The sequence below is a fragment of the Engystomops pustulosus genome, chromosome 7 (genome assembly GCF_040894005.1).
Source record: "Engystomops pustulosus chromosome 7, aEngPut4.maternal, whole genome shotgun sequence".
NCBI lineage: Eukaryota > Metazoa > Chordata > Amphibia > Anura > Leptodactylidae > Engystomops > Engystomops pustulosus.
Window position 1 is genome coordinate 35,304,562 of NC_092417.1, and position 23,354 is coordinate 35,327,915.

Here is a 23,354-nt window from a genome sequence, read left to right on the forward strand (position 1 = left end):
TTTTCGTAACATTAATGTTGCAATATAGGTCAAAGAAGAAGAGTATGAAAGGTATCAGAAATACTGAGTGTCGGTCTCATGTGTTGTTTAGTTAATCATGTGGTGACAAAGGGTTAATTGGCACAACCAGTCCCGTATGTGTGTATATATAGAAGCGTACAGTTGCCGGGGCACCTGTTCTCTGCATATGTTGGCACCTGGGCTCCGGCAGGACGTTTGTTCAGCTGGGCACCGGCAGTGGATGAGCCCCCGAGTGCCGGCTATTGTAATAGAGGGGATCCTTCAGTTTTTTGTTTGCTCCGGTCAAGCAGAAAAACTTTTCATTTGCCCTATGATTTGTAAAGCGCTACGGAATTTGATGGCGCTATATAAATAAAGATTATTATTATTATTATTATTTGTTACTGTTACTTTTTTAAGTATGTTCATAGCCAAAAAATGATAAGGGTCTCAGGTTTGAGGAAAGATTAAAACAATTAGATTTATTTAGTCTATGACGAAAATGAGGGGACTCGATTAATTTATATAAATATATAAATGGTCCACACAAAAAATATGGTGGTAAGTTGTTTCAGATGAAATCAAATCAAAAGACGAGGGGGCACTGTCTCCGTCTGGAGAAAACAAGGTTTAATCACCAGAGGCGACAGGGCTTTTTTACTATGAGAACTGTCAATCTGTGGAATAGCCTGCCTCAGGCGCTGGTCACAGCAGGGACAGCAGAGAGCTTCAAGAAGGGTCTAGATGCTTTTTACACCTATATAACATTGATTGTTATGTTATATAGAATTGTTTCCCATAAATCCCTTCCTCATCCAATCCCTTCCCTTCCTTGGTTCAACTTGATGGACATGTGTCTTTTTTCAACCGTATAAACTATGATACTATGAAATCCAGGCTAATACATGCCTCCTCTTCCAGGAAATGGGAGGATTAGGCATAATGAATGCACAAGAAGATAAAGTACAAATCCATCAATGAACCAGAATTAAATGACGCCTTCATTTATATCATATTATATTTTTGATACAAGAAGAAAAAAGTAGGGTCATATTTACCAATAATGATATATTGGCGGACATTGAGCATAGGCTCCGCCTAAGTCCGCCAGTGTATGATTCTGCTCCTGCCCCTCGGCACACACCAGATCTATACCGAGTCTCTCCGGCTCCTGATAAATCCGGCAGCGCATCGATGTGCTGTGCCACTGGGACTCTTCTACTCTAGGTCTGACATGGTGTAAAATAGCGCCATAGCCAGCGCTGTGCCGCCCCTTTCACGCCCAACTGGCATAGTGGAGGAAGAAGTCCAAATTCCAGGCCCCTGCGCTGGGGATTGCACAGAAATCACAGCTTGCACAACTGTTCTCAGGAGTTAAAGCTGTGATCAATTTCCTCCATTGTGTTTACTTATTGGATAAACTGTCATGATTACGGCTATACATAAAGCACTTCCCCCTCCCACCATATGCTGAAACTGCCTCTGCAGCAATGAGATTGCAATAAGCAGAGGGAGGGGGAAGTGCTGAGGGTAAGGCACTGTATCAGCCTGTGAGGCTACAGCAAGGTTGAGCCCTTCAGGCTCCTTAGCATAATTTTAAAAGTTGATTTTAGAAGGCAGGAGGACATGGATAACAAATATAAGAAGATTACCACCTGGATCATGGCACCTGGATCTATGAGTAATGTCCCTGGTTCCTCATGATGGATTTTTAACGGGACAATATACAAGTTTAGACAATATACTAGATCTAAACTCTGCCCTAGGGAATGTTGGATGAAATTACATCTACATTGAACATCTAAATATCCAACAGAAGCAGTGGTCCAGGGGCGTAACTACAGTGGTAGCAGCCATAGCAACCGCTATGGGGCCCACAGTGTCAGGGGGCCCCAGCATCTGACCTGACACACTAAAGAGTGGGGATATCCATATTATGCTGCAAATTGTACTGCATACTATGTATATAACATATGTGATGTATATATGCTGTGATGTGTCTATGTTGTATGTGTATACTGTGTATGGTGTCTGCATATACTGCATGTGTGTATATATGCTGTGTGTTTGTAAATGTCACTGTATGTGTGTGTATATGCTCTGTATGAGCATATGTGTGACTCACATGTGTGAGTATACAAATATGTATAATTTTTAAGTGGGAAGGGGGGCCCCATGCTGAAGCCTGCTATGGGGCCCTCCTAGTTACGCCACTGCAGTGGTCCTTGGTGTTTGCAGCACCCAGACCTGACTCTTTACATGGAGAAGGAAGATTAACCAAGAAGACAGATACCAATAGCTGTATTATTTATAATAAAGTCATACAAACCATCATTAGATATACATATGAATCACACACATGTCATGTTATACAAAGCTATATATACCCCCCTCCCCATCACGTGATATACTCCTCAGATGTGACTGCTGGTGTTCATCCTCAATGTCGTATATATGGCTGGTCACACAGACAGGTGAGGGGACTTGTAGATCTAGTGACTTGAGATGAAGCTTTGATCAAGATGTTGAGCGTCCACATCCTAAGTTCAACAAAGGGATTTTCCGGAGCGTGCATTCTCGGCACATGTTCTGCCCAAGTTTACCCCCTGGAGAAGCAAGTCTGTCACTTGGTCTAGTCCCACACAGGTGGTGAGCGGGGCCAAAAACCCATAGAGACCTCCTAAGAAGATACTCACAGGCCAACCTATAAAGATTAGGACTAAAACCCAAAATATGCACCACAAAACGCAAGAACAATTGGCCATCCCGTACCTGCCGGAAGAAAACATAAAAATCATTAGAAACCGACACAATAAAAAGTCTCCTTTATATGTTCTCTAACTATGATCCACATCTTAGGGTATGTTCTCTGTGTCTAAACCCATATACCAGCTTGTCCAACAAAGATTTTTACCCATCCTGTTCAAATTTCTAGCAAAACTCACAAAAATTATATGGATTGTATGCATAACTGAGTTAAGCTAAATGCGCATGTTATTTTACCGATGCACTTTGCCATTTTTTTGGTGCACTTCCTGGTGCAGAATTGTGGTGCACGTCCATAATAAATGTGACACAAACTTCTAATTCTTAACTAAGTATATCAAAAATAAATATTCTTTTTTTGTATGTTTTTTTTTTAAACATTTTTGCATTGAAAACCCATTTTTAAAGTTCTGAGATGGATAAGTTAATTTTTTCATTTATAAATTGTGGGAGATTTGGCCCAGTAGAGACTGAGGTAGCAGAGTTTTGTGATGCAGGTAAAGACAGTGACACCAAAGTTCAGTCCGAACAGGTCTCGCCTGCGTTTATTCCAGCAACAGGTACAAAATAAAACAGCCTTCACATACAGGCATCAAAACATAAACAATATCCTACCCGTCTGGCTGCTAACTAAAAAGAGTTCCCCTAACTCACCACTAAAGCATAAAGTATGTCGCTGTTCCAGGCACTGAAGTCAGGGCTGTAGTGTGCTCTCCAGCCTCCTTTCAGAGCCCCCTCCCTGCCCTGCAGATTAGGCTGCTCCCACCACCTGTGTCCAAGGTGCTGGACAACACAACCTCCCCATTAAGGCCGGCGGCACACGTGGCGTTTTGAACCTCTTTTTGGGCCATTTTTAAGCAGTTCTGTTAAAAAACACATGCGTTTTTTAACGGACTGCTTAAAAACGGCCCAAAAACGGATTCAAAACACCGCGTGTGCCGCCAGCCTTGCATAGTAGGAAAACACAGGCCACATTTATTCGCTCCAGTTATTGCTCCTGTCTGAAGAAAGAACGTGCAAACTGCTTACACATGTATTTCTAAAGTGTCTGCACCAGTTTTGCGCGCCAAAAAATTCTGCACCTAAAGGGGCGTTCTGGTGCCCATTTGGACCGTGCCACATTTATTACTGCAACTTGACAGAATTGTGCCGCACGCTCTTTGTTAAAGGTGCATACACTTCCCAAGTAGTTCAGGGAGCGCCAGATAATTGGAGACCACGCACCAGTATCCAATAATCTGCAGCACCCTGTGCACTCTACCGGCGAATGGAACATAGTACAGACTGCACTAGTTTTGATAAATGTGGCTCTTTTTGATGATAAAAATATTGATAGAAATTACAGTTTAAAAAAAATTTGCCCAATGTCTTTTCACGTCCTAGGAATAAGTCGCTCAGAAAATGGAAAGACTTGAAGTTTCTGCTGCTCTTATTTTCCATAATTGAACCTTAGGCTGTAGAAACAAAGACTTCCAACAGTTACAGAATTTTTTTTAGCAAGATGTATAATTATAGCTATTACTCCAGGCGAAATTCATGATACAAGGGCGTATTTTTTTTAGTAACTTGGCACCTCTCAAAGAATGCAGTGCAGTGCCTTCTATATACTGCTGTATGTGTGTATGGCTGTGCGTGATCACTTAGGTTTGTAACATTAAGGTCTTTGTGACCTTGGGGAGAAAATACATGATAAGGTTACCAGGAAACAAGGAAGGAAGTGAAGTGACCGTTAGAAAAAAAGACTTCTTCAATGACACGTAACAGTCACATCCATGTAATATACAGTCCTGCAATACAAACATCTTATATAGGGACCACTGTACGGTAAGTCCACACGGCTCGGATTTCCTGCAGTAAAGATAAATCTGTACTAAATCATTTATGTTGATTTTAAGAGATTTTCCTAAATTAATTCATTTAGAATCTGCACTTTTCGATTTTGCGGATTTTGGCTCACATTTATTAAACCCCCTGTGCCAATTTTTTGTCTGACCATATTCTTTTCATGTGCAAACTGCTTGCACTTGTATTTATAAAGTGTCCAGACCATACCCAACACAACACAAAATTCTGCACTTAAGTCTGCACTTAAAGGGGTTGTCTGAGAGTTATGAAAAAAACAAAAGGTGGCCGGGAGGGGGCTGCTTAAAAAAATAAAGAAGTACTTACCATCCGACGCCCTCCAGGTGTCCCGTGCTGCTGTCACACCGGTCCACGCACCATGTAAACAAACATGGCCACCGGAGAAGTGCTGGACTCAGCTTCTGGCCAGCCGTGGCCAGCCACGCCTATCCGTCCCTATCCACAGCACTGTATATGTGGGCCGCATGGTTGTCGCAGCACTGCTCCGGCACCCATGTTTGTTTACATGGCGCTGACCCGGAGAGCGTCAGAAGGTAAATACATCTTTATTTTTTTAAGCAGCCCCCCTTTTTACATAACTCTCGGACAACCCCTTTAAGTTCTGTACTTAAGTGCAGAATTTCAGTGTAGAAATTTGTGTTGCATGAAGAATAGTGCAGCCGCAACACAAAACGGTTGCGTGCAACACAAATGGGGCGCCAACACTTCTTAAATACCTGTCCAAGCAGTTTGCACTAGGAAGAACGAGCAAAGTCCGAAAAAAAACTTGCACAAAACCCTACGTAAATGTGCCCCACTGTGTTTTGTGGTAGGAAATTTGGTTTTTACAAGGTGGATGTGCAATTAGGATTTAAAGTATGGTAATAGTAATGTATTTTTTTTTTATTTTACCTTCTGTGCTTCTATGGTCTACAAACTACATAAAAACATACTGTTTGTGTAAGATATAGAGTTTTGCACAAAATGAGCAACCTTGTCACAGTTGCTTATGGATTTTGTTGCCAGTTTTGAAATTGACTTGGAAAATCCCCAACAAATCAGTGGTAAGGTATAGAGGAGAAACTGATGAGCCGCAGATTTCTCAAAATGAAGCATTTTTTAGATTGAGACCTTTAACTGCTCCAGCTCTGAACTCATCGGGGCCTCAGCTGTTGCACATGTATAAGCGCTTTATAGCAAATTCTGTAATGTAAAGCTGTAATGTAGGTGAAAAAATGACATCTCCATAATGTGACATGTGAAAAAACACCATGGTCACTCAAAACATATCATTCAATTCACACTTTTTACTGTTAGCATCAAAATGGTTAAGGCCGGTTCCCCACGAGCGTGATTGTTCTTAGACATGATGGATCTGGTGGTCCAAACCTAGAACTGCTGAAGTAAACTCAGTTCAGCAGTTGTAGGTCAAGTTTCTTGGATATGGCAAATGCACAGAGTTTACCGGAACAAACTGTGTCCTGGGCCACTGGCAGAAGAGACTCTTTGGCAAAGATTGTCTACAAGAATTCCCGTCTACTCTATCTCTAAAGTTATGTTTACCCGATGATATTGCAAAATCTTTGTCAAATACCAGGGCAAAATCTGCTAATGGGTTTCCCACAAGGATTATACCTGCATGCCCTGCATTCCAAGTGGAATCTACCCGAATTTCCCTTGAAATTAAGGACATGTAGATTTTTTCTGGCAAGTGGACAAAGACTCAACAACCTCCCATCAGTTTTCAGTGGAGGGGTTTTCCCAGTGTCGGACTGGCCCACCAGAGTACCAGAGTTTCCTCCGGTGGGTCCTGGCTCAACCCAATACTGAACCCCAGAGGTCCATCAGAAAACAATACAATTTGGAGGCTGCTAGAGTATATTTGTTGGGGGATAATGAAGAGTGGGCCCCCAGATTGATTTTCTCTGGTGGGCCTAAGGAAACCCAGTCCGACACTGGCTTTTCCGAAGACTAAATCCTAGACTAAATCATAGAGTTCAGAAACGTGGCCATATTAAGTCTCAGATTGATTTGGTTGCATCTCTTCAGTGTAGGGAACTGGTTTAGCTGAGTGAGAGGCATTTGACTTAGGAAGTAAGAGTTCTTCTTCTGGAGTCTTTGCCATTTAAGGCCACCTTGCAGGTGTCTGGAGACTTACAGTCATTGATGCTCTACTAGGGGATTCTAGCCTCTCACTCAGTGTAGAGTTCCCTACACTGTACTGACGAGATGCACGCACATTGAAACAGCTCTGCTTACAGTTAGGAATCTGTTCCTTCTGGAATAGATATATTGGTTTGGCTTCAAACCGACATCATGTCATTAGGCTTCCGCAAAGGTAGCTAAAGAGGCATTGATTTCTTTATCCCATCCTGGAAAATTTAATTGCATATTTCCCAAAATCCCCTAGTGGAGCATCAATGGCTATAAGTCTCCACATTTGGCCTTAATTGGAAAAGTCTCTGTAAGGAGAGATCTTACTTCCCGACCCCAGTTTTAAGTTTGCATGTGTTGTCAATAGAGAAAGCGATGTTAGCTGCCAGACATTTCTAGCAGTGAACAAAGCATAAGGCATATTGAAATGTAACGTGCCCAGTTCTGCTTTCCCCCAACATTGTTTGGCAATATAGAATTGGCACATCCCCTACACATGAAATTGGAGGGTACGTCTGACTTTGCTCCAAAATGTTCTATTCTATGAAATTATTATATTGGCTGGGTTCAAGTCCTAGGATCAACATCTGCAAAGAGTTTGTATTTGTTCTCCGTATTTGAATGGGTGTCCTCCGGGTCCTCCGGTTTCCTCCCACACTCCAAAACATACTGGTAGGTTGATTAGATTGTGAGCCCCATGGGGACAGGGACTGATTTGGCAAACTCTGTGCAGCGCTGCGTAATATGTGTGCGCTCTATAAATAAAAATTGTTATTATTATTGGCTTAGATTTTTGGTACATTCATCTATTGTAATAATGTAGCATTGTGGATCCAGATAGATTGCACCAAATGTGAGAATGTTGGGAATGTTGGGAGGGTTAAAAGAGCCAGGTCTCGTTTCACCCCATCTTCACGACTCTTAGATGAGGAATAAGGAAATGTTTAACTGCTCTATAAAACGCTTGGAGAAGATGCATGTGTTTGCTGTTTAAATAGTAACGTGGACTGTCGAGCGCTCAGGGTGTGGCGGCTGTGGGGGAGTCCTGGAATGTACTTGAAAAGGACGAAAAAAAAGCAAGACGGATCCCTTAGTGTGTATGAGACATAAGACGTTACCACAAGGACAACAGGTCTGTCATCTATCAGGGCGGGAGCAGACTGACCCTAAAATCCAAGCCATTCACATAGGATTCCCGCACCTTCCTCTGTGAATGCAGTGTAGCCGCTCTCATTGCGGAGCAGGAGGTGTTATAAGAGCCATATGGGTTTGTTCCTCTTCAAATTTTAACAATGACTCTATTATTCGAAAAGCAAACATATGAGGAATGATAACCAAAAAAATCCTCCCGAGCTGCAGCTGCTTCATCTATGAAATTGAACGCCTGGTATAAATCTGGCGCTTCCGCTCATGTATGAATATATATATATATATATATATATATATATATATATATATATATTGGGAGAGTCAAGCAAGTGTGTCACAGGACGAGCTCAGGCCCATATGTAGCATATTTATTATAATTATTATAATTTATGTAGTGATCTTGATAAGAATCTCTTTGGGAATAAATGAGATGCCTACATGTCAGTGGTGACGCCTCTAACCTGAAGGGCTACAAATATTGCATCAACCAAAGTGTATAATGAGGCTCAGGAATCATCACATTTACAAATAACAACTCATGATGTTTACTATGAAGTATCTAATCTTATCACCGTATCTGATCTGAAATGTGTCTGAGTATCTAAAAGTTAAGTAGTATGAAATAAAACTAACAATATGTAGGGTGTATTTAATCTGGTCACTATGTGCCACATAGGTTGTTGTATCTAATTTGATCCTAATACTATCCTGTGAAATGGGGGTGTATCTAATCTGATCACTCTCCTATGGCCTGGAGGGTGTATCTAATCCCATCACTTTTTGGGGAATGTCGGGTGTATCTATTCTGATTGCTCTCCTGTGATATGGAGGATGTATCTAATCTGCTATCCAGTGGCATGTAGGGTGTATCTAACATGATTGCTCTCCAGTGTCATAAACAATGTATCTAATCTGATTGCTCTCCTGTGATATGGAGGATGTATCTAATCTGCTATCCAGTGGCATGTAGGGTGTATCTAACATGATTGCTCTCCAGTGTCATAAACAATGTATCTAATCTGATTACTCTCCCGTGGAATGTAGGGTGTATCTAATCTGCTCTCCAGTGGCATGTAGGGTGTATCTAACATGATTGCTCTCCAGTGTCATAAACAATGTATCTATTCTGATTGCTCTCCTGTGATATGGAGGATGTATCTAATATGCTATCCAGTGGCATGTAGGGTGTATCTAACATGATTGCTCTCCAGTGTCATAAACAATGTATCTAATCTGATTACTCTCCCGTGGAATGTAGGGTGTATCTAATCTGCTCTCCAGTGGCATGTAGGGTGTATCTATTATGGTTTCTCTCCAGTATAATACATGATGTATCTAATCTGATTACTCTCCATTGCCATGTAGGGTGTATCTAATCATATTGCTCTCCTGTGAAATGGAGGTTGTATCTAATCTACTCTCTAGTGGCATGTAGGGTGTATCTAATCTGATTACTCTCCAGTGGCATGTACGATGTATCTAATCTGATTACTCTCCAGTGGCTTGTACGGTGTATCTAATCTGATTACTCTCCAGTGGCTTGTACGGTGTATCTAATCTGATTACTCTCCAGTGGCTTGTACGATGTATCTAATCTGATTACTCTCCAGTGGCAGCTGGGGTGTATCTAATCTTATTACTCTCCATTGGCAAATAGGGTGTATCTAACCAGATTGCTCTCCTGTGAAATAGAGGATGTATCTAATCTACTCTCCAGTGGAATGAAGGGTGTATCTATTATGGTTGCTCTCCAGTATAATACATGATGTATCTAATCTGATCACTCTCCAGTGGCAGGTAGGGTGTATCTAATATGATTGCTCTCCAGTGGCATGAAGGGTGTATCTAATATATGTCTCTAGGGTTAACTTTATATAATCCAAAAATTGATTAGATACATGGGATGTATCTAATACTGTTCCTATATGTAGGGAGTGTATCTAATCTGAAAGCTCTCCTCCAATATATGGGGTGTATCTAATCTGATGACTATCATGTCGCATCTGGGTAATTATGTATGAAGTGTGGCATATGAGATCCTCCTCGGCTATATTTGGGTATATCTCATTGATGCTTCTCTGGTATTTGGGGTGTATCTAGGCTAAGTAGATTTGGCCGGTATGTAAGGTATCTGTCCCCTGGAGTGTAATATGAGAAGATGAATGAGTGATACTCCCGATCCCCCTTATCTATGGTCACTCTATAGGAAGTGTCTGAGATGGTCAGTGAGGAGATAGAAGCCAGAAGTCAGCAGATAACTATGGGAAAAGTTACTTACTAGTTTATTCTCTCCACGCGACGTATCCCCTCAATAAGTTCCAGTGAAGACCCCGTCCCCAGGTGATGAGGACCCTGACGGCAGGTCTTGTAGCTCCAGTCCACGATACACAACTCTCTGCACTTCCGTCCCTCGACTTGCAGTAAATATTTCCTCCCTCAGACTTTCTTTTCTTTCTTTCTTTGGCCGAGTCCCAGAATACTGAGCGTGACCAGCCCTGGGTGTAACGCGTCTCACTGCTGAACCAAAGGCTGACAATCAAATCCGCTTATCAGACGACTGATTGTTTCCTGGGGCAGGAAGCCGCACTGTACATGGTCACTATACTGGAGACAGCGCAGAAGCATCTATACAACTGATGGGTGTGTGGAAAACAGAAATGTGTAGGCTCAGCTTTTTATAGGACGGCGGTTTATTATATTCCTTTAATTGCTCAGTAACTTTTTAACAAACTTTTGCCTAAATCAATAGTATGAGTAAATACAAGAAACTTTGTAATATATCTCATCAGAGCAAAATGCTTTATTCTCCACTCCCTTCCTACTAAACAGACGTTAAAGGGGTTGTCTGGGTTCGGGTGGTGGTTGTGGGGGGCTAAATGGGCACACAGGGGGTGTAAAAATACTCTATACTCTATACTATATATATACACAAACATACAACAGGTTAAATAAATATTGAACTTGTCACCAATTTTCTGACTTAAACCTACCACCAGGATCAAAGACTGTAAACCAAGCACACTTACATACTGACGTGGCGCAGAAGCCCTGATAGATATCCCCCATAGAGCATATACACATCACACAGATGCATACAGTGCCATATACCAACATACAGTATATACACACCATATACACAAACAGCATATACCCATCACATATACACACACATATACATCATATATAAAGATATACAACATATACACATCTCATATACACACACATACAGTATATAGACAGACATACAACATATATACAGACATACCGTATATACACACCATATACACATACAGCATATACCCATCACAGATAAACACACATATACACCATATATACAGACATACAGTATATACACGTCACATATACACACACATACAGTATATATACAGACATACAGTATATATACAGACATACAGTATATACACACCATACACCTTATACACATACAGCATATACCCATCACAGATACACCCACATATACAGGATATATACAGACATACAGTATATACACATCACATATACACATCACATATACACACATACAGTATATAGACAGACATACAGTATGTATACAGACATACCGTATATACACACCATATACACATACAACATATACCCATCACAGATACACACACATATACAGCATATATACAGACATACAGTATATATACAGACATACAGTATATACACACCATTCACCTTATACACATACACCATATACACATCATAGATACACACATATATACAGTATATATACATTACATACAGGATACACATCACAGATACACACACACATATATAGCACATATACATCAAATATATTTTATATACATATTATGATCTACAATGTGCAGCATAATATGTATATAATGATGCACATCCTCCATTCTTTAGTGTCAGGTCAGATGATGGGGCCCCCCTGACACTGTGGGCCCCATAGCGGCTACTATTGCTGCTACCACTGTAGTTACGCCCCTGTGATTCCCCCTCTGGCAGGATCCGCTCTTCTGGAGAAAGGCTCCAGTGTGTAGGAGATGAAACGTTGCGTGGACACTTTGGAATAAAAAGGATTTTATTTTTTCGATTTTAGAGGGCTGACAGTCTTTACTATTTTTCATTATCGTTTAATATTTTTATTATACATATACATTATTTTATTGTACATTACTCGTCGATTACCCGTATTAGCACAATTTTCCAAATTCAAATAGGTATCTGGGCAGGAGGTTTTCTACTGAATAACTTGTTGACAAGGGGTTAATTTGCACCTTCTGTCCAGCATTTTGTGTGTATATCATATATAGAAGCACCTGTTCTCTGCACACGTCAGCACCTGGGCCCCTGAATGGGAGCTGTACAGCTGGACACTGGCACTGGGAAATAGTGGAGGACAGGTGTCCCAGTGTCAGCCATTGTATACTGGGCGACCCTCCAGTTTTCCTTTTCCCATCTTTAATGTTCCTGCTCCAGTTGATATCCTTATACGCAGCTTTTTTATACCCCATTATGTGGCTTCTATGGCATCCTTCACATTAAGGGTACATTCACAGAGCCGGATGCCCACCCGGCCACAGCTAGGCAGGCATATCGCTGTGCCCTGGAGAGGAGGAGACCCCTCCATAGAAAACAGCACCGCACAGCGCTCTATCTTTTCCCCATGTACGGCACAGAACGGTGCCAGAACCGCCAGGCCGCCATTGCCGTTTATGGGGACGTATATCCAGCCGCATATAAATCCCCCCAGACGGCCATGTGAATTTACCCTAGGAAATAGAATAATACAAGAAGGCTGAATAAAGATCTGCAAAAACTAAATTTGTGGCTTACCCATAATAATTAATGGAGTTGCCCAAGCATATCAATAAACAAGGAACAACATTATATATATTAATTTATCATGAATAAAACCTAGAGCAAACTTGTACTGCATATGTATACAACTCAAAAAAATAAAGGGAACACTAAAATACCACATCCTAGACCTCAATGAATGACATATTCCAGTTGCAAAATTCCATGGAGGTCTGAATTTGGGATGATACTCAAAATCAAAAGTGGAAAATCAAATGTAAGGCTCATCCAACTTCAGTGGAAAAGCCAAGGAAATGGGGCTCAGTGGTGTGTTCCAACCTACCTGAGCATTTTCTGGGGTTTACAGACACTGCCTCATGCTACCTCTAGGGGTGAAATACCGTATATACTCGTGTATAAGCCGAGTTTTTCAGCACAAAAAATGTGCTGAAAAACGTCCCCTCGGCTTATACACGAGTCAATACTGACTAAAATTGACTAAAAAAATAATAAACTTATATACTCACCCTCCGGTGGCCCCGATGCGCAGCGCTGCTCCCCCGTTGTCATCGCGGCTCCTCTTCTGGCTTCCCGGCTGTTCTTCTTCCTTCAGCGTGCTGGGCGCCGCCATGCTCTTCTCGCGGGCGGCGCCTAGTATGACGTCAGCAGCGGCGCGTCATACTAGGCGCCGCCCGCGAGAAGAACAAGACGGCGCGCAGCAAGCTGAAGCAAGAATAGGAGCCGCTGCGCATCGGGACGCACGGTGAGTATATAACTTTATTTTTTTATTCTGCTGGGGGCACGGCTCTATACTACTGGGGGCACGGCTCTATACTACTGGGGGCACGGCTGTGCTGTATACTACTGGGGGCACGGCTGTATACTACTGGGGGCAGGCTGTGCTGTATACTACTGGGGGCACGGCTCTATACTACTGGGGGCAGGCTGGGCTGTATACTACTGGGGGCAGGCTGGGCTGTATACTACTGGGGGCAGGCTGGGCTGTATACTACTGGGGGCAGGCTGGGCTGTATACTACTGGGGGCAGGCTGTGCTGTATACTACTGGGGGCAGGCTGGGCTGTATACTACTGGGGGCACGGCTGTATACTACTGGGGGCAGGCTGTGCTGTATACTACTGGGGGCAGGCTGTGCTGTATACTACTGGGGGCAGGCTGGGCTGTATACTACTGGGGGCAGGCTGGGCTGTATACTACTGGGGGCAGGCTGGGCTGTATACTACTGGGGGCAGGCTGGGCTGTATACTACTGGGGGCAGGCTGGGCTGTATACTACTGGGGGCAGGCTGGGCTGTATACTACTGGGGGCAGGCTGGGCTGTATACTACTGGGGGCAGGCTGGGCTGTATACTACTGGGGGCAGGCTGGGCTGTATACTACTGGGGGCAGGCTGGGCTGTATACTACTGGGGGCAGGCTGGGCTGTATACTACTGGGGGCAGGCTGGGCTGTATACTACTGGGGGCTGGCTGGGCTGTATACTACTGGGGGCTGGCTGGGCTGTATACTACTGGGGGCTGGCTGGGCTGTATACTACTGGGGGCTGGCTGGGCTGTATGCTGTATATACTGGGGGGTCTGTGACCAATGCATTACCCACCCTCGGCTTATACTCGAGTCAATAGGTTTTCCCAGTTTTTTGTGGTAAAATTAGGGGTCTCGGCTTATACTCGGGTCGGCTTATACTCGAGTATATACGGTAAATGAAAAATGCAAAACAGCCAATAATGATGTGAACAGAGAAATGGTCTGTGATCACCACCTACTGAACCACCTACTTTATAGGGGTTGTCTTTCTTATTATCAGTGTTGATTCATAACTGGAATGAAAAAGTGATTGACTTGGAGTTACATTGTGTTTTTAAGTGTTTCCTTTTTATTTGAGCCGCGTATAATACAGCAACTACATGCAGGCAAATCAGATTAACTCTGCTTGTAAAGAGAGGCGCTGCAATAAAACCAAGATAAAGAATTGTATTTTAGCTGTAAATGAGTTTTTACTATGAATCGTAGAGGTATAGTGGTAAAATAACCGGGTCGGGACGCGCTTCCCCAAATTTAAGATGATCCAACATAAACTGCTTGAATTTGAACGGTTTTATTCGGGTCATAAAATGGACAACGCGTTTCGGGGCGGTCCACCCCCTTCGTCAGGTCAGTGAAAGATGCTACGCGAAATAATAAAATATATACAGGCGGTCCCCTACTTAAGGACACCCGACTTACAGACAACCCATAGTTACAGACGGACCCCTCTGCCCACTGTGACCTCTGGTGAAGCTCTCTGGATGCTTTAAAATAGTCCCAGATTGCAATAATCAGCTTAAAATTGTCTGCAATGAAGCTTTATTGATAATTCTTGGTCCTATTACAGCAAAAAAATTTGAAACTCCAATTGTCACTGGGGCAAAAAAAAAAATTGTCGGGAACTACAATGATAAAATATACAGTTTCGACTTACATACAAATTCAACTTAAGAACAAACCTACAGTCCCTATCTTGTATGTAACCCGGGGACTGCCTGTACACACATATGTTTCCGAGGGGTATACAAGTGAACATTGACAGGAAACATGCATACTTGTGTGTATATATTTTATTATTTTGCGTAGCTTCTTTCACGGACCTGACGAACGGGGTGGACTACCCCCGAAACGCGTTGTCCATTTTATTACCCGAATAAAACCGTTCAAATTCAAGCAGTTTATGTTGGATTATCTTAAATTTGGGGAAGCGCGTCCCACACCAACCCGGTTATTTTACCACTATACCTCTACGATTTTCCTATCCGGCACCACCCAGTACCGGAACCCGGGTAGACGCAGCGTACCGCTTTCACAAACATTCTCCGGGAAAAAAACGGAACCTCCGATATCTGCTCTAATGCAATAGACACAAGGGGGCAGATTTACTTACCCGGTCCATTCGCGATCCAGCGGCGCGTTCTCTGCGCTGGATTCGGGTCCGGCCGGGATTCATTAAGGTAGTTCCTCCGCCGTCCACCAGGTGGCGCTGCTGCGCTGAAAAGCATCGGAACGCGCTGGAGTTCACCGGAGCCGGGCAAGCTCCGCGACAGGTTTTTTTTTTTTAATGGTTTTTCCGAATCCGTCGGGTTTTCTTTCGGCCACGCCCCCCGATTTCTGTTGCGTGCATGCCAGCGAATCGGCGCAAATCGGAAATATTCGGGTAACACGTCGGGAAAACGTGAATTGGGCCCTTAGTAAATTACCCCCAAGGTGTCACTAGGTGAGCAGACACTAAAATCACGAATTAAGTCCTATAAGTTACATATTGCACTAGGGGTGCCGCTTGTGTTTTTCTTTCTATTTTCCATTTTTACTATGAAGACAATGGGAGGGGTCTACAGATGGGAAATGGGCCAAAAAGGGGAATTTAAAAATTTGGTGGGTGGCTACATTATACACAGTGGGCCACAAAAATAGGGGACATTAAAGATGGGGCAAAAGAAGAGGGGGTTGAGCATAACAGAGGAACTGGCATTAAGTTATGTGGGAGCCACTAAGAGGGACATTATCCCAAGACAGGCAGGGATTATATTTTTTGGGAACACTAGCGGTTGGGTTAGGGGTCTGGTAAAGAGCATGTCTTAAAACAAAAGAAACGTCTATATTTTTGTTCATTGGGTTTGAACTACACATATAGTCAATTTTATTCTCCTAAAGAAGGGGTAGGAACCATCTGGCCCAATGGCTATATATGACGCAACTGAAACATCTGTAATGGTCTTGAGAATGAAGGAGTTGCATAATTTATGTGACTGTGCAGTCACCGGAGTGCAGCGCTCAACCAGCGAGTGCCACCTTAAAAAAAGCAGAGCCGCTTTACTAGTTCCTCTTGGATATGACCACAGTGACTCAGCCGCATAGATCAGGGTTACCTAGAAAAACATCGAAAGCAGAAGTTCCAGTGTTTATAACTACCATGATATGAAGTGCTCACACTCCCGGCTGATACTGATCTTACAATGTGAAGGCCGGGAGTGTGCAAGCGGGATGACGATGATGTCACATACCAACACAATGCTGCAAACAATCAAGAAAAGAGTCCATTGTGCTTTGCGTATTGTATATTCCACACTACGGCCTTACACAGTGCTTTATAAGATAGGACTATGGCAGCTGTGTATAATGGACTTACTGTACTAGGAGTGTTAGGCACAAATAAATACACCAAACTATACCATAAGTAATATAAACTAAAACCTCCACCCTTCACCTTCCCCTTCCCCTCAGGCACTGAGGGACTCTGTACATCTTTTATTAAAATATATAATATAAAACATAACAAAAACACAACACATAAAACAAACATTATGTACAATATATACAAAATATTCACAACAACTCACCTGCTGGTCCAGCCTCATTCACACCTGGTTAACATAAGATATCATTAACATAAATTAACATAAACACACCCTCCACCCTCTAATAACAGACCACCCCACACAAATAACACATCCTACACCCAAAAACATTTTTTTATTTATTTTTTTTACATTTTTATTGTAACAACCCCAGAGCCCTCCAGGCTCATTAGTATAATTTTGAACATTGAATATGGATAACAAATATAAGAAGATGACCACAGTTCCGGTGCCTGGATCTATGAGTAATGTCCCTGGTTTATCATGATGGATTTTGATGGTAGATTTCCTTTTACTTATGTTATAGGGTTGTACTTTGGATGCTATAACTCCTATTAAATAATGCAGGGAGGCGCTTCTGTACACTTCTGCAATTCTGACACTTAAAACTGTAATTTTCAGGTCCCATGACCTTGGGGCAGGGGGGGGGAAGCACATGATAAGAGGAAGCAGGAAGGAAGTTTAATGTTGGTTAAAAATAAACTCCTTTCAATTAACAGACTATAGGAACCCTAGGGGCCCCAGAAGTTACACGCCTATGAGTAAATACCTGTGAAATGTAATTTTTGAAGACTGTATTACTTTCCTATTGTCTCATAGTCAGCAGAGAGAAGAGGAATTATTAAGAAAATGAAGGAAACCCAACATCTTGATTAATTTGTGTCATTGAGTTCTGTGAGCTGCATCTTTATTCATTTTCCTTGTCGGGCGAAAGAAAAAAAAATTCTTCCAAAAAACTGGTCGAAAGTCAATAAAAAATGTCCCCCATTGAGATTCAGCTTACGTGACAACTCTACCTACTGCAAGGTCTATTATCTTCTTGGGTTTAGCTACACTTCTTTGTTATATGACATGTAATAGAAACCGTACAACGTAATATCCCTCTAATCTTGGACTTCGGGCCCATCAGAAATATTCCAATGTGGTGCCGAATTCCAAGAGATGGAGATGTTTTCTTTTTCAATGAGCGGTGTTATCTCATAGGTTAATTGAAAATAATCATACTTGGGGGCCATTCATTATTGGTGTTGCAAGGTCGTTTTCTTTTGGGGCCCATGAATTGTGTGGTTCATTAGACTAGGATTTTAGATTGTTGCACTTAATAAATTGGCTCACAACCAAAAGTATCAGAAATGACACCACATTCATGAATGTGAACAGGAACTAGGTAGACCAGCTTTTTGTAGGTCTAATTATGCACCAAAAAAGTGTCAGGATTCAAAAGCTGTGCCCCAGCTTCAGTGACAAAAATGGGGCGTGAGTGTCAAAAGAAGCTAAATTGTGCGCGCCAACCAGGGCCGAATTTGCTGTGAGGCAGGGTGAAGATTGCACACCCTGTTAAAGGCAGCATTTTGTCTCCAGTAGTACGGACTCACCAATGGCTGGCAAGTCCGTACTACCTCTAAAAATGGCGCCAATGTAATTGATGCAGGTCACAGGCGGCCATCACACACACGGGCCTGTGTCACTTTACAGGAGACATGGCTGCCGGATGGAGAGGAGCTACGGGGGAGCGCTGGAGTTGGATAAGTACAAGGTTTATATATTTTTTGGGGTGTCATGGCGGTATATTTAGGAGAGGATGTGTAAACAGGGGGGCTGTGTATACAGAGGAGGCTGTGAATACAGGGAGGCTGCGTATACAAGGGGGCTGTGTATATAAGGGAAGGCTGTATATACAGGAAAGGATGTGCATACTGGGGAGGCAATGTATACAGGAGGGAGGCTGTGTATACAGGAGGCTGTGTATATAGGGGAGGATGTGTATGGAGGGGAGGCTGTGTACACAGGGGGGAGCTGTGTATATAGGGGAGGTTGTATATACAAGGGAGGCTGTGTATACAGTGGGAGGCTGTGTACTACTGGGGAGAGGCTAAAATAGGGCACCTAATAAATTGTGGGTTCTATATATACTATAATTTAGTATACTAAATACTATACTATAATTTAGTGTGTTCATTCATGTTGTGAGGAAAATATATATTAGAAACAGGCTCCATTATTCCGTAAGTGACTGTTGTATTTTTAGGACCGCAGTGTGGAGTTGTGCTGCAGAGAGAGCTGAAGACATTTGACTATGAATTTTAGCAGAGAAAAACTGGGAGAAATCTTAAAGAAGTCCTCTTCATACACGTCAGGTTCTTCACTTTTTCATAGTCTTCACCATCCGGCTGCCCGAAAAGTCTACATTCACAGGAGGAGGAGCAAACATGGGCAGCAGCCCGTGATTGGACAGTGACATCTAAGGCTATCTACACATGTTATGAATTGTCATGCAGAAAATCTGTATGAAAATCTGCATCCAAATGTGTTTTTATGTGCACATTTCATTCGGTTGTTACACAGATTTGTCTATTTAGTGTTGCTTATTTTATGCAGATTTTCCTCATGCATTTTTTCTTCCTTTTTTCCCCATCCCGTTAGGCTCAGGGAATTCTGCATGAAAATCGTTGATGTAGATTTCATTCAGATTTGATGCAAATTTTCACTTTCCCATGGACTTCAATGTAAAAAACCGCATGCAAAACTCCATCTGGAAACGTAACTTGATCTTAATTTTATTTTCAGCAATGACCAACAATTTCCATGTGGAAAAAAACTGCATCGCCTACATAACTTTTTCACAAATCACATTCACTTTAATGCTGCTGTATTACGCTGCAGATATTCCGCACCAAAATTTACACGTAAAATCTGCCTGGAACCCGCAACGTGTGCAGATAGCCTAACTGACCCAACACTTTATGGCCTGTTCCAAGGCACCCACACGGTGGGGGCCATCCAGGATGCCTGGCGTCTTATGAACTGCTTCAAGGACGTCCTGTGGTACGCCAGGAGGCGCCTCACCCTTCACAGAGAAACTTTGTCCATCCAGGACTGTCACCGGCTAGTCTTGAGCCAGCTCAGAGACTATGCCTCCCTTGACAGCAGGGTGGACTCAGAAGAAGAGGACTGACAATCTTCTTCTTCATTTTTCTCTTGTGGACTTTGTTTATCTTGTTGATCATGGACTCTATTTAGGGAGTTATGGGACTTTGCCTCTTTCCTCACAGAAGGAGGCATCCAGGAAGAAGAAGACTTACCATCCTCTCCTTCCCCCCTACCTCCCTCATGTGTCTGTGATTTTTCAATAAAGCCTCGGGCCTGTGACAACTTACCCCCTTCCCCTCCTCCCTCCCCCCTGCAGGTTAGTTGTTTTTATTGAGAAATGTGTGTTTTTTGTTTGCCTGAGCTAGTATGCTAGAGTAGCACTTATTCTGCCATAGTGTTAGGATAGTGCTAGGAGTGTATCTTAATTTATTGTGTGCTTTGTACAAAGCCCATGCTGCGTCATGGCACACACTGTCTGTAAGTTTTACTGTGTATCTGTGAATAAAGGCTCTTTCAATCAAAAAAACTGACCCAACACCTTGACTGTGATACTGTAATGGTGCTAGACAAAGGCCCCCTGAAATTACCAGTACCACACACTAGGGTTCAATAAGAAGATTTCTTTTGTAAACACCCCAGTAATATTCCCCCTTCTGCATGTACCTAATGGGGCATGATGCATCCGTCTATTGTAAAGTTATGGCGGGGCACCAGGTCCTGCTGGGTGATGCCACCACCACTCAGAAACCACTTCTGCAATGTTTGTAGCGGTTTCATATTCAGAACAGCCACATTTTACCTGTAGGTTCTGCCATCTTTAGATCTCTGGCCCGTAACTTTGTTTTTTGGGTTTGTGGCTTGGTGTTGGGGGCGTGGCCAGATTGAAGAGGTTCACAGCGCCCTTACATGGGTTTTAGTGGAAAAGGTTGGATCAGATGATGGAGGAAGCAGAGAAGATGTGAGATTGGACATAGATTATTTTGTGTGGCATGCTTTACTGTAGATTGAAAACGGTTTGTGCCGGGCACATATTAATACATGACTGATGCCAATTTGTGATATTATCACTGGAAATTTTGCAGGGAAATGATTCTAGCCATTATTTCCTGCAATTTTCTGTTCACATTTTCTCTGCAGGTTAAGGAAACTTAAAAAACAGGTTTTCCTGCATTCTCAGGACACAGCCATTGCCATAGTGTAATCTGCATGAAGTTATGAAGTTTGGATATGACCCAGTCTACCTTGTGTCATTGAACTTTAGTCCTGGAAGTTTAGGTGTTAGTCATAGAGCAGAAGAAAATGTTAATGAAACACTTACCCTGGAAATGAATGATGACTGTAAATGTGAATGCAATGTCATGTACTGCGGAGTGACAGTGTCACAGACTAGTGACACTGACGGGTGACAGCTAAAGGGGTGGGGATTACAGGGGCATTCCGGTTAAGAAGCTGTAAGCCAACTTTCCTCTTAAAAAGTTATATTTTTGATTGATACAGTAGCCGGCAATGTATCATACCAAGCTAATCTCTGTGAATTTCCTCTACAGCGCCTTGCGACAGTATTCGGCCCCTTTGAACTTTTCTATCTTTTGCCACATTTCTGGCTTCAAACATAAAGATATGCAAGTGTACTTTTTTGGTGAAGAATAAACAAATGGGAAACAATTGTGAAGTGGAACAAAGTTTATTGCATATTTTAAACTTTTGTAAAAAAATAATAAATTGAAAAGTGGAGCGTGCAATTCGGCTCCCTTAAAGTAATACTTTGTAGCACCCCCTATTGCTGTGATTACAGCTGAAGTTGCTTGAGGTATCAGGTCTCAATCAGTTTTGCACATCAAGAGACTGAAATTCTTGCCCATTCTTCCTTGGAGAACAGCTGGAGCTCAGGGAGGTTGGATGAAGCGTTGGTGAGCAGCAGTTTTCAGCTCTTTCCACAGATTTTGGATTGGATTCAGGTCTGGATTGTGACTTGTCCGTTCTAACACCTGGATACGTTTATTTGTGAACCTTCCATTGTAGATTTTGCTTTATGTTTGGGATCATTGTCTTGTTGGAAGATAAATCTAGTCCCAGTCTCAGGTCTTTTACAGACTCCAACAGGTTTTCCTCCAGAATGTTCCTGTATTTGGCTCTATCCATCTTCCCATCAATTTTATCCATCTTTCCTCTCCCTGCTGAAAAAAAGCCCAAACCATGATGCTGCCCCCACCATATGTGACAGTGGTGATGTTGTCCCCACCATGTGTGACAGTGGGGATGGTGCCCCCACCATGTGTGATAGTGGGGATGCTTCCCCCACCTTGTGTGACAGTAGGGAGGGTGCCCACACCATGTGTGACAGTGGGGATGGTGCCCCCACCATGTGTGACAGTGGGGATGGTGCCTCCACCATGTGTGACAGTAGGGAGGGTGCCCCACCATATGTGATAGTGGGGATGGTGCCCCACCATGTGTGATAGTGGGGATGGTGTGTTTATAGTGATGAGCTGTGTTGCTTTTAAGCCAAACATTGGTGTGGCCAAAAAGTTTGATTTTGGTTTCATCTGACCAGAGCACCTGCTGCCACATGTTTGGTGTCTCCCAGGTGGCTTGTGGTTCGTGCAGTCCAGATGTGTGTTGTCCTTTGGACAGATTCTCCCACCTCAGCTGTAGATCTGTACAACTCATCCAGAGGGTCATGGTCGTCTTGGCTGCGTCTCTTATCAGTCTTCTCACTGATCGAGATGAAATTTTAGAGGTTATTGGTAGATTTTCAGTGGTCTGATGCTCCTTCCATTACAATATGACACTGGCACAGGCTCCTTGGGAGGTTTAAAATTTGTGAAATCTTTTTGTATCTAAATCTGGCTTTAAACTTCTCCACAACAGTATCACGGACCTGCCTGGTGTCTTCCTTGGTCTTCATGATGCAGAACCCTGGGACTAAGACCATTAGTAAGAAGAATCTGCTTTGTATTTCTACAAGATGCTCTCCCTTTTATTTCTGATAAATAAATAGATATGTATTGGAGCTTTCTCTCCAGCTTCTCCTAGCAGACTTCCTCTCCAATACAAGTTTTGCTTGTAATACCAGACTCCAGGTTCTAAGTCTTTTTTACAGCAATCCCGAGGTGTCAACATGATAGAAGACCAGCACAGGGCTCGAGGAGAAGAGGGCTGTAGGTAAGTATGTGTAGTTGATTATTACTTAATATTCGTGGTAGATTTCCTTAAAGGTCTTGGCAGGGCCAAAACACTTGAGGTAAAATGTCCCACCCATTTTAAGTGTCTCTATGCTGATGGAACAATCACTGACAAGCTGACATTTACATGTCATTTATGTTTTCCAAACTTTTCTATTGGCTTGTTGGACACATACTTTTATCATAAAACA

General features: G+C 42.7%; 1 long non-coding RNA gene across 1 annotated transcript; it reads right to left on the reverse strand.

Moving 5' to 3' along the window:
• Positions 1-2,285: 2,285 nt before the first annotated feature.
• LOC140069578 (uncharacterized) lies at positions 2,286-10,541 on the reverse strand. Its single transcript, XR_011848814.1, has 2 exons — positions 10,190-10,541; positions 2,286-2,772 (listed from the first exon to the last, which is right to left on the reverse strand). It is a non-coding gene; the product is annotated as an uncharacterized lncRNA (long non-coding RNA).
• Positions 10,542-23,354: the final 12,813 nt, after the last annotated feature.